Source organism: Chiloscyllium plagiosum, unplaced genomic scaffold, assembly GCF_037043375.1.
Source record: "Chiloscyllium plagiosum isolate Xiang-an unplaced genomic scaffold, Cpla_swu_hap1 HiC_scaffold_1, whole genome shotgun sequence".
NCBI classification, from domain to species: Eukaryota; Metazoa; Chordata; class Chondrichthyes; order Orectolobiformes; family Hemiscylliidae; genus Chiloscyllium; species Chiloscyllium plagiosum.
Window position 1 is genome coordinate 107,953,769 of NW_028270139.1, and position 15,641 is coordinate 107,969,409.

The 15,641-nt window shown below is 38.9% G+C and overlaps 1 protein-coding gene across 1 annotated transcript in view; it reads left to right on the forward strand.

The window, feature by feature from the left end:
* Nucleotides 1–15,641, forward strand: part of LOC122548373 (atrial natriuretic peptide receptor 2) — a 164,724-nt gene that overhangs the window by 32,381 nt on the left and 116,702 nt on the right. The gene's annotated exons all lie outside the window — the stretch shown is intronic.

A 15,641-nucleotide genomic window follows, 5' to 3' on the forward strand; every position in this document is an offset into this window, starting at 1 on the left:
CTCTACTGTCACTTGAAATCCTACTCTTCAAAGTAAAATGTATTCTTCCTGAGATGTGGTGCTCAGAACTGAATGCAATACTGTTGGTGAGGTTTGACCAAAGCTCTATAAAACTCCTCTTTGTAATCCAAACTCCTGAGATAAATGTTAATCTTTCAAAAGCTTTCCTTTTTTTTTAATACTGGTGCATTCCTCAATCCAGTGTCCTTGCAAACTCACTCTGCCAACCTTTGACTTTCTGTGCATTTTGTTAAGCTGCCACTATACTGGCTTCTATTTCCATTGCCTCTATTTCCATCCATTTGATCATTAACTCTTGGTCAGGTCCTCTTCCACTTCAGCTCCACTTCCTCTCTCCCAAGGTGAAGAAGCACCAAGTTGAACATTTATGGGACAAAACTGACTTGTTCTCAATTGCTTTATATTTTACAGTCACATTACTGCTTCTCATTGCCCTTAGCTAACATCACTTAGTATTCGAGGATCATGCTTTAATGTAAAAGCAATCCTAAACTTCTTTTATAACCAGTTGCCTCTTTAAGTTGCAAGCATGTGGAAGAACTCCAGTAAAACAAGGCACTAGTCAGATCATGGCTGGAATACTGTAAATCAGTTTTGGTCCCCTTATCTAAGGAAAGATATACCAGCATTGGAGGCATTTCAGAGAAGATTCACATGGTTAGTAACAGGTATAAAGGGACTGCCTAATGAGGAGAGTTGGAGCAGATTTTGCATCCTTATTGGAACATAGAAGATTCTTAGGGTACTTGACAGGGTAGATGTAGAAGGATTGCTTCCCGTTATGGAAGAATCTAGAACCAGTCAGCATAATGGCAGAATAAGGGATCATGCATTTAACTCACAGATAGAGAGGAATTCCTTCTGTCAGAGGGTAGTAAATCTGTGGAATTCTTTACAACGGAGGACCATTGAGGCTGTGTCATGAAGTATATTTGAGGCTGAGATAATCAGGTTTTTAATCTGTAAGGGAATCAAGGTTTATGGGGAAAAGATAGGAAAGTGGAGATGAAGATGATCAAATCAGCCATAATGCCATTGAATGGTGATAGCAACTCAATGGGCTGAATGGCTTGTCTGCTTCTATGTCTTATGATCTTAAGGTATTATTTCTTCCTGTTAAGAATTGAGACCATCAATGGAACCATCCTCCCCAATTCCTCATTCCTGCTTTGCATTCCATCCAAACTTCTTATTTGTTAAAAGTTGATCTCATGTAAAAGTTGACCCCTTATTTTTGGCCAAATAATCTTGTATTTTCCATATATCTCATGTAAAGGTCGGCCCTACGATATCGCATTATAAACCTCTTAAAAAAGGAAACTACATGTTCCCATTAACCCACTAAGAAAATTGCATTCAGTCATTCATACTGGTAACTCTACTCATCGCTCTTTGTTTACTATATTGCATCTCTGTTCATTTATTCATTCATTTGGAACTCTACTTAGCCCACTTGGTTTACTACAGCACGTTTTGATTCATTCATTTATTCAGACCGGTACTAAGTCTGTAAGTACTTATCACGATTTGTTCACTATGCATCCAAAAGCTAATTTCATTAAATAATTAATCATTTTAATTGTGCCAATATTTCTGAATAGAAGTGAGATATATTAGCTACATATATCATTAATTCTTCGACAAATTTGTTAACGTTGCTGAGGTTCATAACATACGAGAGTAAGTAGGTGGGAAATGGAAGAATTTAGTGGGAAAGTTCAAGACACTTACACATATGGAATTCAATTGATGTTTCATTTTAAGTGTGCCATTATACCAGGCCATGATGATGTTGAACAGTGTAATTTTGCAGGATTTCAATGAATCTTTGACATATTAAATTTTCCTACTGATATGGACAAATAAAATGTATTCTCAGTAATTCATTCTTGTTTCTCTTGTTTTTATCAGGTAATTACCTTTACTGTAATTCATTGTGCTTTCCTTCTTTGCCCGGAATTAGTTGAGCGATCAAATTGACTTCTGCTAATAATATGGTATTTTGAACTGCAGCATGAATTTCAGCCTCTCAAAACAATACCCATGTAATAGTTGACCCTAAAAATTGAACCTTTAAAAATAGTCTAAAAGGTTCGACTTTTACACAGGTATATACAGTATTTGGTTCCTACGTATTCCAATTTTGCACTATTGTCTCCTTTGATCCACACCGTCTCCATGAGACCCACAATGTGCTCTCCTGATTCATCCGCACACAATTCCGTGGAATTAAATTTATATTCCTAATTTCTGTGCAAGCCATAATCTTAAATAGTTCCATTTCTCATGCGAAAGCTTTCATCAAAGCCATAGTGAAAGCAACATACTGCAAATGCTGAAAGTCTGAAATAAAAACACAAAGTGGTGACAATATGCAACAGCTCTGGTGGTATCTATAAGAGGAAAAACAGAGTTTTGAGTTAAATTTGACTCTTTTTCATTGGTAGATCTCTGCCATTTGAAGTATGGTTTATTTGTGTATTCCTGAGTCTGGCTTCACTGACTTTCCAAGTTGGAAATTTGCAATTAACTCTTTCACATGTCCAATATGTGCAAGCTGTCATAAAAGTGTGAAGTGACAAGTGGTGACGCTGACTGCCTTTGACATCAAGGCTGCATTTGACCAAGTAAGGCATCAAGGAGCCCTGAACAAGTAGAGTCAATGGGAATCAGGGGAAAATATCTTGGCTGTTTGGTCTCAAAATTTAGAACTAGGTTGTGGTTTTTGGAGGCCAGTCATCTCAGCTCAAGGACATCTCTGCAGGAGTTCCTCAGGGGAACATCCTTGACCCGACCATCTTCAACTGCTTCATCAATGACTATCCATCAGAAGTGGAGATGCTTGCTAATGATTGCACAAAGTTCAGCACTATTCCCCAGATACTATATCAAAGTGCAACAAGACCTGGACAAGGGTTTACTGACGAATGGCAAGTAACATTCATGCCACACAAGTGCCAGGCAGTCACTGTCTCCAACAAGAAAGAATGTCTTAATGAAGTTACATTATTAATAATAAATTGTTAATTGTTTTGCTTAAGTTATAAACTTGGTGTCCAAGATCTGATATTTGTCAAGGAACATTTAGGCAATTTTGAGGATCAGTGCAAGTTTGAATTTCATTGGGTTGTGAATTCAGTGATACTAAGGCTGATTTGGAACATTGTCACAATGTTCTCTGTACTCCAGGACAAATTAATCAGGCACAGCTTGCATGCTGCCAGTGAAGTGCTATTGTGATCATCTTCTAAAGGTACAAGTATTGGAACTTGCAACATTTTTTCAGTGTGTAAATCTTTTTCTTCAGCACTGTTCATCATACAAACTGGAATCTCCATGAGACTAGGTTATGCATTCTGATCTGGAAGACTATCAGAGCGATCATATATGTTGCAATAAGATTCAGGCACACAGAATAGATTCACTACCTGGATGTGTTTCCTGGTTAAGAATCTCTGAAGAATAAACAGGGTCATTCTCACTGAAGAGTATGCCAATGAGTGTTCAAAAGATCCCACCTCTTAATGCAACATCTTCAGATGGATCAGTGACAACATAAAAACATTTGATGAGATCTACCAAGATAACTGGCTGCTGAGATCCATGGCCATTCTGAGCTACTCAACAAAAAAACTCTCAGGACTGAAATAAAAATCAAAGCTTTCCAGAACCGATTAAAAATCTGCTGAAGTTTCATTATATTTTTCATATTCAGATACATTCAGCAATTGGGCCCACTGTACATAGGGATGTATTGATCTGGAATTGATGCTGCTTCAAGTGAGTTGAGGTATCTAAGGCAATTCTGTACTTGAGAAAGTTCATCTCCCACACTTCCTATCTAAGTGTTCAAATCAGTCCTTCAACTGCACCAAAGAGCCTTGGAAAGGCCAGAAATGTCCAGCTAGTTAGCACAGTGCATGTTGCCACTTAAAGCTATACTTCACTTCAATTCATTTTGGGTAAGCCATCAAGTTATTATCTTCTGAGGGTCATCATTTATCATGCCTTGTTGGTCAATCTTGCCTCAAGGCTCTTCAGTTTCATATCAGAACAAAACACAAGCTAACTTTGATTGCTGTCTTCATTGCTGCTACCGAGTCTGTCCTGGTTCTTGTTTGAGTTCTTTGTATTTTGATACAAGCTCTGATCAGACCTCTTAGTGACTGTTGAATCATATCCATCATTATTGAGCTGTCCAGGATTTAACCTTTTAATAGAATACTAACACATGACTATTGAGGTCTCAGTCCCACCACAACTTACCTCCAAGGCTCATCTGTATATTCTCTTTATAATTGGGATGGCTCTTAACGTTAAACTCAATATAAAAATATAAGTGCAAAAAGTATATAACGAAGTAGTAACAGAAGTATTGTATTAATATCAAGCACTGGTGTTTCGAGGTAGTTGTCTCTTTTGGTTGCTTTCAGGGCAAAGTTGTGACATTATATAAAATTGTTATAATTTATTTTAAAATAGAGGAGAAGTCAATCTGATGACCACAAAGCACTACTTGCCTCTTCCAACTGGTCAATAATTAGCTTAGAAAAGGAAGCTGTTGCAACTTATAAATGTTAATGTTGTGCAATCAGCAATGTTTATCTTGCTGTGTTTCTTAATGTTATGGAGTAATGCATCTTAAAACTGTACTCCATAAATATTTAAAATTGTGAGGCATCCAGGAATCTACACTAGATTGTAATGTACTTTATATTCGTGCTAAACCCTCGAAACTCTCATCCCATTTGTAATAGCTGCAGTCATTTCCTGTTTATGCAGTGGAGAAATTGTTTATCTTACTGTAATCTTTATTAATTTCGTATGCCTTGAGTCATCTCAGCTTTGAAACTACAGTCACCACGGATACAGTTACATAGTGTCAATAACGAGTTGCTAGATGAGATCGGTGAGTTAGCAGAGCCAAGTTGCACTGATGGCGGCTTCCTTTTGTTTGCTCATGAACAGCTCGGAAGGAACTCTGCTGACCATGCAACATCTGAATAGTAAATTAATCAGCAGTGTGAGGAATTAGCTAAAAATTGAAATTATAGCTTGAAACCTGGTTCCTCACAGGATTGCATTTAGGTTACAACTCTTGGTGTTGGCCTCAGATCTCTACTTCAGTTAATTTTATACAAAGGTCAGACTGCACAGTTTGCATTGATGAGCACTGAAACTTGTGTCGCATGAAAACAAACCCATTTATGCAATTTACCTATGCAGGAATTATGCTTAAGTATCTAAAGGCATTTGGTATAAGATATAACATTATGTATTGGCACAACCTAATGACCTCTTTTTTTTGTGAAGCCATTACATTTTTCAAATTACTTTTATTCTTTCCCTCAACTATGCCTCCTTATATTATTCATGATGAAGAAGCTGAATATGTAATCTGGTCTGAATTTGGTCATCATAGTGCCTTATGTCAGTGGGCTTGGTTTCTGCTTTCCTTTCTCCACGGGTAAGATCCTTATTTTAATTCAGTGCTATGCTCAATAACCTCTCTAAATACTGGTGTTAGAGGCATTTCCTAAAAACAAACATCCAGCTATTCTCATCACTCTGTAGTGTTGTGTCTTGGTGATGCAAGCTATCGTGCAATCAAAGAGAGGAGATTTAGTCATTTAATAGCACAGTTTCTTTCTGAAAATTACACATTTTAGTACAGCCTTTTGTCTTGCCGTCATCAGGACAATGCACAAGAATGCCAATTCAAGAGAAAAACCAATGTGTATACTGTCTGAGAGCAGGGAGCTTATTTGTTGGAAAGTGGACTCTGAAGAATAGAAGTGTTGCCATGTAGAATGCACCCATTAATGCTAATTTACAGTCAACTGCTAGGCTTTGTTTAAATTTCAAACCAAGCAGGTTGACTCTGGTGGGTCTGGTCATTGCTCCAAGAAGTGAACAGGCATATAGCTTTCACCTACTTTGTTGGCTTTCCCCTTGATTCCTGAAGAAGGGCTTATGCCCGAAACGTCGATTCTCCTGTTCCTTGGATGCTGCCTGACCTGCTGTGCTTTTCCAGCAACACATTTTCAGCTCTGATCTCCAGCATCTGCAGACCTCACTTTCTCCTTTCCCCTTGAATAGTCAATTTCTATTCTGAAAAATATTAAAATTGTCTTTATTCAGAGAGTAGTAGGGGTGTGGAACGCACTGCCTGTAACAGTAGTAGACTTGCCAACTTTAAGGGCATTTTAAGTGGTCATTGGATAGGCATATGGAAGAGAATGGAATAGAGTGGGTCATTTGGGCTTCAGATTGGTTCCATGGGTCAGTGCAACATCAAGGGCCAAAGGGCCTGTACTGCGCTGTCTAAAATATAATTACATACCTTGGGGATTTTTCAGAACTGCTCTCCCACTGTAATTTCATGAGATGTTAAGGCAGAACAAGTTTTGTTCGTGTAAATGGCTTCTTCTACTGCATCTTATAGTGGAGCAGCTGACTGTAACATAGTCAAATGGAATCAATATTTGGAAATGAAACACATCATTTCATCAGAAAAGCAAAATGGCTCAGAATCTAAAATAAAGCAGAATGTGCAAAACCATTCAACAGGACAGGGAGCAACTGTAGAGAGAGCTGTAGACTGAATGGACTGCATTTTTGGGGCAATTTTGAAGGCAGGAACAAAGGTAAAAATACCAGCACGGTTGGCAAGTCTGTTTCAGGGCACCATGCCCGGCAGCATCTATCTTTGGGAAAGACAAATTCCAGGCCTGTGAAGAGAGCCCAGTCTGCGAGAGGCAGGCAGGTTAGGATTAAGAATAATAATAAATCTTTGTCAGATTAAAATCAAAACACTGCTGTAAATCTAAATTAAAATCATCTGTGAAGAGAAACAGAGTACAGTATGACTCTTCTTCAGACCTAAAAGTGGCTGGACAGTAGCGCTATGGAGCAGCAGGAGGGGGGAGTGAAACAGATTATGAGTTGGCCAAGAGCAAAAACAGTTATAAGGAGCAATGGAGATGTATGTATTAGGTTATGGATCTCCATAAAGATCATGGTAGTTCACCCACAGTGCTCTTATGAAGGGAGTGCCCGGTTTTTGATTCAGCAACAGTGAAGAACAGTGATATATCTCCAATTCCAAATGTGAAAAGGCGAAAATGGGTCAGCTCTGAGGTGAGGCAAGTCAACAAGATAAGAACGTGACATAGCAGGGGATTTGGAGTGGTGGTGGTGGAATTGTGTTCAGCCCTATTTAGCTGGTATTGCAGCCAGCTCCTTCTCTGAACTTGGTAGCCCTCTTACTGGCCCTCCAGCTTCTCCAGCTGTCTGTAGTCAAACTAAAATCTCATCCCAATTGGCAGCTTATCCAAGTGCAAGAATTAAAGTCAATCACTTTCCACAAAGACACAGGCTTCTGACGCAAAAATGAATGTGACTCATATTTCCCACTATAGTGTAAAAAAAAACAAATGAGCCCAATGTTGCAGTTGTGTTTCAGCAGACTGAAATGTCATCGGAACTAAAAGAAGTCAGTTATCACCAGAAAAATGTATGAGTTGATTTCAGGGTAACATTTGCCTTGAACAATCTGTCTTGATTTCCAAATTCACAGGATTTATCCATTCCAGTACTCTCATTGCCCACATGGTTCTGACACATGTAAAGTTTGTGAGGTACTTTGACAGTCTTTGCAATGGACATGGCTGCTCAAAATTGATCTAACTCTCCTCATAACCAATGGTCAATGACATCAGAGTACACCATTTTCAAAATGAACGGCAGCAACTTGAAAATGCTCCTTCTTTAATACCTTTGGAACCTGCAATCTCTGTCACTTAGAGTCAGAAGGTTAGTAGATACATAGGAACACCCCTACCCTCATAAATGCTACACCAAAGTCATACACCATTTGGAATTGGAGATATATCACTGTTCCTTCACTGTTGCTGAATCAAAAACCTGGCACTTCCTTCATAAGAGCACTGGGTGAACTGCCATGACCTTTATGGAGATCCATAATCTAATAAATTAGAAGAACTAAACTTCACAATGAAAGAAACTAAAGGACAAGATTACACTTACAACTTTACTTTAGCAATCAATATAATTTAAACACAATTAACAGACAACATGCATTCAAGATAAATCATGAATTACACTTGAATTGCCAAGACAGTAAAGTTGGATCTCAAGGATTTACTGCAAGTCCCCCATATCATAAAGGACATCATGTTCAGCTGCATAGTCTTTCACACCTTCTGTCTTCCTCAAATAAAATTCAACTTCTTTACTTCAAACATGATTTGGTCTGTAAATTTCCCCTAAGAATTACTCCATCCAGATTCATACATACACTTATCACCAAAATGGCCCAACTGTTTTTGTGGTCATGCTTCAGATATGAACATTGTTGGCTGGTGACCATATATTATCTTTCCCTAACTGCCCTTGTGAAAGTGTTGACCTGCCTTCTTGAACTGCTGCAGTCCACATGCTCTGGGTTAATGCGAGGGAATTTCAGCATTTTGACCTAGCGACAATAAAGGAACAGTGATATATTTCCAAATCAGAATCGTGAGTGGCTTGGAAGGGAACTTAAGTTGGTGGTGTTCCTGTGTATCTGCTAATCTTGTCATTCTAGGTGGAAGTGATATTGGGTTTGGAAGGTGCTATTTGAGTATCTTTGGTGCATTGCAGAGCATTTAACAAGGAGGACTATAAAGTTGAATACTTATTTTTTATCTCTTTATTTTTCTGTTTTTGTATTCTTTTTCCTGTGTTTTAAGATGGCGCCAGAGAGTGCATTTTGTAACAAAATACACATGACAATAAACAAATAAATCAAACACTGATGCTTATTGAACATATTGAACATATTGAACATATTGAACAGTGGATATTTGTGGATGTGGTGCCAATCAATTAGGTTGACTGGTGTCAAGCTTCTTGAATGTTGTTGGAGCTGCGTCCATCCAGACAAGTGAAGAGTTTTCCATCACACTCCTAACTTGTGCCTTGTAGATGATGGGCAGGCTTTGGGAAGTCAAGAGGTGAGTTACTTGCACAGTAAAGGGTGGCACGGTGACTCAGTAGTTAGCACTGGTGCCTCACAGCGTCAGGGATCTAGGTTCGATTCCCGCCACAGGCGACTGTCTGTGTGGAGTTTGCACATTCTCCCCATGTCTGTGTGGGTTTCCTCCGGATGCTCCGGTTTCCTCCCTCAATCCAAAAATGTGCAGGTCTGGTGAATTGGCCTTGCTAAATTGCCCATAGTGTTGGGTACATTGGTCAGAGGTAAGTGTATGGTGGAGGAATGGGTCTGGATGGGTTACTCTTCGGTGGGTCAGTGTGGATCTGTTGGGCCAAATAGCCTGTTTCCATAATCTGCCAGTGTGGTGGCCAGCCTAGACTTAGTTGCTCTTTGATTGTCTAAGTGCATTCTCATTGGGATGTGGAGTTTTTGAACTCCTCAAAGAGAATATTTTTTCATGAAGATTTTTAGAATTGGTTTCTGTTTTGAATGCCTGTACCTGTTGGTCAAAATCCAGCTGCTTCTTCCTTTTAAATTCCTGGCACATGTGGTCAGGGTGTTTCCTGAGGCATGGAATCTTCAATGATACACTTCCAGCACTATCTGATATGAACTTTAGATAGCCAATTTTATTGCATCATAGTGATTGGCTATACTCTCTTGTAAGGTGGAGAAAACATTATGAGCTTGAAAACTTACTCGCCTGTAATAAGGACCAATATTAGACTAAAATAAAAGCAAAGTCCTGCAGATGCTAGAACTCTGAAATAAAAAGTGTTGGACTACGTCAGTGGGTCTCGCAGCATCTGTACAGGGAGAAACAGTTAACGTTTTGAGTCATCTTTGGAACTCCATGCTACCATTCTCAAACGTCTTAATTGGGAGTGCTACTTGTGACAACATGTCAACAATTCCATCTGTTTCCCATCTGTTCCACTTGTTCCTTCTCCAACTTTATTCAAAACTTTATTTAAAAACTGCCACTTTTCCAGCCTCTTTCAGTTCCAAAGTGTTCAGATTGAACTTAAAACAAGTCTTTCTCTCTCCACAGGTGATGCCAGGCCTTCTGAGTTTCTCCACCATGTTTTGCTTTTATTCTAGTGCTGAGATGGCACTTTAACTGCGATCACTTTATCATTTGAGAGAGATAAAGAAGGCTTCCACCTCTGTCTCCTTAAACATAGGAATTAAATCAGTAAATAGAGTTGCCCCCATCTTTAAACCTGAGTCAGTGCAGTCTTCATGACACATTCCTACTCCCCTGCTCGAGTTGGCCTAGTTCAAATGTCCTTTCTTATCAATTTTCCCGAAATCCTCTCTCTTCCCTCCTTGTTCTTTCTTCTCTTTTCCTTCTCTCTCTCTCTTTCTCTCCTCCTTTTCTTGGAATTCTAATTTCAATTCCTCATATTTTAATCTGTCTAACACTACTCCATTTGTTTAATTATTCTCAATTTTCACCTGTAAACTGTTGGCCAGCCTTTTGATAATGTTGACTTTTTTTGCCTTAAGGACAATCTTCTAATCTTGAGTGTCTTGCTGTACATGTTAATGTTCAAGAGGCAGAAATATTAAATTCTCAAAAGTAGCATTCCCTACATCTGCTAGGAATGCACTGATATCAAATGTGTAAGTCTCTATACTGTAGCACTAGAAACTCAAGAAAGCCTTTTGAATTTTTAAAAGAATTATTTGCAAATTTATCCATTCTAATTTTTTTATTTCATCTGGGATTCAAAGCATACCCATCAGCTCCCAATTTGTTGTAACTAGATCCTGGGCAAAGTTTCACGAGTAATTAAGGTTCCGTTCAGGATTCCCCAAATTGTCATATTTCTGGGTGAGGAGGGATGAACTTTATTCATCTGTCTTCTCATTTGGTTGCAACAAGGTGATTTTACAATGGATACCCTCCCTAGATCATATGAGTCTATATTTTAAAAAGAACAAACTAACTAGTTTTGTTTGAGTTAACAAGGAATGAGGCTTTAGTTACTAACCCTGAGAAGAAAGATCAAAGCAACAAAAATGTACCTAGATAAGAAATGAGAAGTGAGTCCTAAAGTAAAGAATTAAATTTAAAAAATAAACAGTCATTCATAAAGAGTAGCTAGTGGACATTGATTGTTAATCAGTTTATTTTGAGATTCTTAGCTTTGCAGGTTAGTTGAATGTCTTTGGTGCTGTTTTGTTTTGATGGGCTTGCTGTTTGGCTGGTTATCATTAATTTACATCATGGGGGTAACTAGTAGATTGTTCTTCGACTGTGACCTATATCCACACTAGTGCTCAAACCTAGGCTAATACACACACGTACCTCAGCACTTTGCCAAACATGAGCACCTCAGCTCACTAGCATACCCTCTTCCACTAGCATGCAGAGACCAGCTTAAACCAATGTTTAACTGTTCTTCTGTATTCTTGAAAGGAAAGACATGAACATGTCTCCCACCCAGACTGCTAACCTTTCTTCGGTCATGTTCACAGTCTGAGGTGACTCCCAGGAGATGGCAGTTCAGTGAGTTGAGCATTTTCCCCTTTTAAGTTTATCCCTTTGAAACTTTCTTGTCATCTCATCAAGTGTGATGTTCCACTGTCTGTCTGTAGATGGCCACTAAATTTAAATGTGTAAGCATCTTTTGTTTTTATGTCACTTAAAAATAAGAAGAGTAATTAAAGTTCATTATCTCCCTGAGAACTTCTAGGTTTCTCCTTTATCATGACAGGGACACTCCCATGTCAGAAAGAATCCCTCTTTCTTCCTTTCTACCTAGATTTAATACCCACTGGCCTTGACCTTCTCCCTAAAATGGTGAAAACTGATCTGTCCATTGCCTCCAATCTTTTGTCTTGGAGCTGGTTATAATTCTTGTTTTACATTACCAATGTCTAGTGTAGTCCAGGCTGCTGGAGCTTCCAACAATCAGAGTAGTTGGCAGCTCCAGAATATGATGTCTCCTCCGACTGAAGAACAGAAGTCCCACTGGCCTGCAGTGTGTTATGGTTTAGGGACAACATTTCTCTAAGCCTTTCAGCCGGCTAACTGACTTTCCTACTCACTCTCCTTTCCCCCACTCCCTCACAGTAAAATTCTGTGTATTTTCTCTGAGAGATTTTAATGTATTTTTCTCAATCAGTTTCCATTATCGGAGCAACTAGACATCACAATCTGTTCTTCCAGTAGTCTAATGTCACCACAAAATTCTAAATTACAGCTTGCTTTCTCAAAAACCTAAAGTTTTGGTTTCTTGCTCAGTTAAGGAGCTACCTGAAAAGTAGAGGTTTTGAAGCCAAAGTCAGTGCAGGTAATAGCTTGCACATGCTTCCCATTCTATTCCTTTAGTGGATTCATTATAGAACCTACATCAGATTTACTCCAGTGATTCAAAAAGGTTACTAAGTTGCTGTGGGCAATTGGAGGGGTCAGCAAGTGTTGGCTGTGCCTGTGACATCTCTATCCTGGGAATAAACAAAGGCATTGTCAGAGAAAGGAGATATACTTTCCGTCAGTTGGAATTAGATTCGACATAACTGCTGGATAAGGGAACATAACATTCCAAGTCATGACACCACACAATCTCAGATGATCATGTTAAATTTGTCTTGCCTGCATCTGTATAATCTTTATAATTAACAGCCACTTGGATAGCATGATGCAAATCAATCCCACTATTCCTGGAATCATACAAAAGGTCAAAGTTACTTTTACCTGACTTTCAGAATAAAGTTGATAAAAGGCACACAGCAGGCTTCTGTACAAAACAAGAATTGTTATTTATTACAATTAGATTACAACTAGAAGTAAATTGATATAAATCATGATCATATTACAGTACTAACTAAAAGTCTAAATTCTTTATAAACACACACACACACGCACACAGTAATTGACGGAGGTATGAAAATACTGGAAAGGCAGTTCCATGGTTTTTGTTTCGCAGTTCTGAAGCTGAGATGAACATTCTTTGGTTAGCCAGAGCCTTTGTGTTCAGTTATCTTTGTGTGTAAGCTTTCACTGGTTTGAAGAGAGTGCAGAGCAGTTAATTCAGTTGGGAAGTGTTTCTGGTTTATCTCTTCAAAAGTTGCACATCGCAGCAACTGCTGCAGGAAAGGTAACTGGTTTTCTTCAAGTTTAAACTCAGCTTTTATGGCAAAGGACAGGCAGTTTTGCTGAGATAACAACAGCAGAAGCTTCTGTGCCTTTGTCTTTGTAATTTGCTTCCAGTTTCAACATGCTCAGTTAGCTGAGAGCTAATCTGCTTCATTTGTAAACACCTCATTGGCTCCTGATCATTCAAACATTGTAAAAGCACACAGACACAAAAACAGAGTTCACAATAAGTATCAAATGCCTTGCTGTGAAATTATGCAGCCATCCTGGTAAATCCTTGTTTTTAAAACTATTTCTTTCAGTCCACAGTTTCTGAAGACACAAAACAAAACAGCCTTATATGTATCCAAATGTCATTTATTTGTTATTTATCTGGTTGGTGACCCAGAGTAATGATAGCATATAAATTCAAACAGAAAAGCTGAAAAAACTCAGCAGGTCTGGCAGCATCTATGGAAGGAGAAACGCAGTTGACATTTTAAGTCTAGTTAGGATTTTTCTTCAGAACAAAAGGTACATGGACGATGATGCTTTTTACCCTGTTGACAAATGGGCAGAGGAGTAAGTAGGACATAGAGCACAGAGCAGTACAGTAGAGGAAGAGGCCCTTTGGCCCATCAAGCCTGTGGCAACCATGATATTATTCTAAACTAATCCCATCTGCTTACACATGGTCCATATCCCTCTATTATCTGCCTCTTCATGTGTTTGTCCAAATGCTATCATTACTGCTACAACCACTTCCCTGGCAGCATGTTCCAGGCATCTACCACCCTCTGTATAAAAAACCTTCCTCACACATCTCCTTTAAACTTTCCTGTCTCATCTTAAACCTATGCTACCTGGTAATTGACAGTTCTCTCCTGGGAAACAGACCCCAATTATCCAACTAATCTATTCCCCTCATAATTTTATATGCTTCTATCAGGTCGTCTCTCAACCTCTGATGCTCTAATAAAAACTAGCCTAGTTTGTCCAACCTCCTTATAGCTAATACACCCAAATCCAGGCAACATCCTGGGAAACCTTCTTCAAACCTCTGCATCCTTCTCATAATGTGTGACCAGAACTGCACACAGTACTCCAAATATAGCCTGACCAAAGTCTTGTTTTGCAACATGACATACCAACCTCTTTACTCAGTGCTCTAACCAATGAAGGCAAGCATGCCACATGCATTCTTTACCATCTTAACTACTTGTATTGCTGCTTTAGGGAGCTCAGGACTTGGAGCCCAATATCCCTCCATATATTAAAACTCCTAAGGGTTCATGTATGACATACTCTTCTCTTACATTTGACCTCCCAATATGCATCACTCCACACTTATCTGGATAAAACTCCATCTGCTATTTCCTTGTCCAACTTTTCAGCTGATCTATATCCTGCTGCATTCTTTGTTACCCTTCCCCACTATCCAGAACTGCATCAATTTTCATGTCATTTGCAAACTTTACTAATCAGTATACTTACATTTTCATGCAAATAATTTTTTGTATTACAAACAACAGAGGTCCCAGCATTGATCCTTGCAGAACACCACTCATCACAGATCTCTAGTCAGAAAAATGCCCACCCACAACTATCCTTTATCTTTTTACATCTAACTTGTCACCTCAGAATGGATGCCACATGATATATCTCCTGGATCATGAAAGACCTGGTCAACTGCTTTAGTAAAGTCTACGTAGACAACATTCACTGCCCTACCTTCATTAACCATTGGCATCACTTCCTAAAAAAACTCAATTTCATTTGTGAGACAAGGCCTCTCCTGCATAAAGCCTTGCTGACTGTCTCTAATAAGTCAATTGTTTTCCAAATGCAAGTAAATCCTGTCCCTAAGAATCTTCTCCAATAATTTCCCTTTCACTGATGTAAGGTTTGCTAGTTTATAATTTCCTGGATTATCCATATTACCCTTCTTAAACAAACAAACAACATTGGCTATTCTCCAGTCTTCTGGGACCTTACCTATGCCTAAATATGATACAAAGATCTGTCAAGGTTCTAGCAGTCTCTTCGCTTGCCTGCTTCAGTTTCCTGGCATAGATCCCATCAGGGCTGGGGACGTATCTACCTGAATGGTTTTCAAAACTCCCCAAACCTCCTGCTTCTTAATATCAACAAACTTTAGAGTATCGGCATACCCCTCTCTAAACTTATCATCATCCATGATTTTCTCCTTACTCAAGACTAATGCAAAGTACTCATCAAGGACCACATCCACGTCCTCTGGCTCCCCACATAAATTCCCTCCTTGAGTAGATCTATTCTTTCCCTAGATACCTTCTTGTTCCTAGTATAGGTATAAATTGCCTTAGGAATCTCCTTTGTCCTACTTGCCACGGACATTTCGCGGCCCTTCTAGCCTTCCTAATTTCTTTTTTAATAAGTTATTTTCTGCTTCTTATACTTCTCAAAGACTCTGTTTGATATCTAATTACTAAACCTTTTACATGTTAACTAAACTTACGACATGCCTCATCATCCCAGGTTCCCAAACCTTGCCAT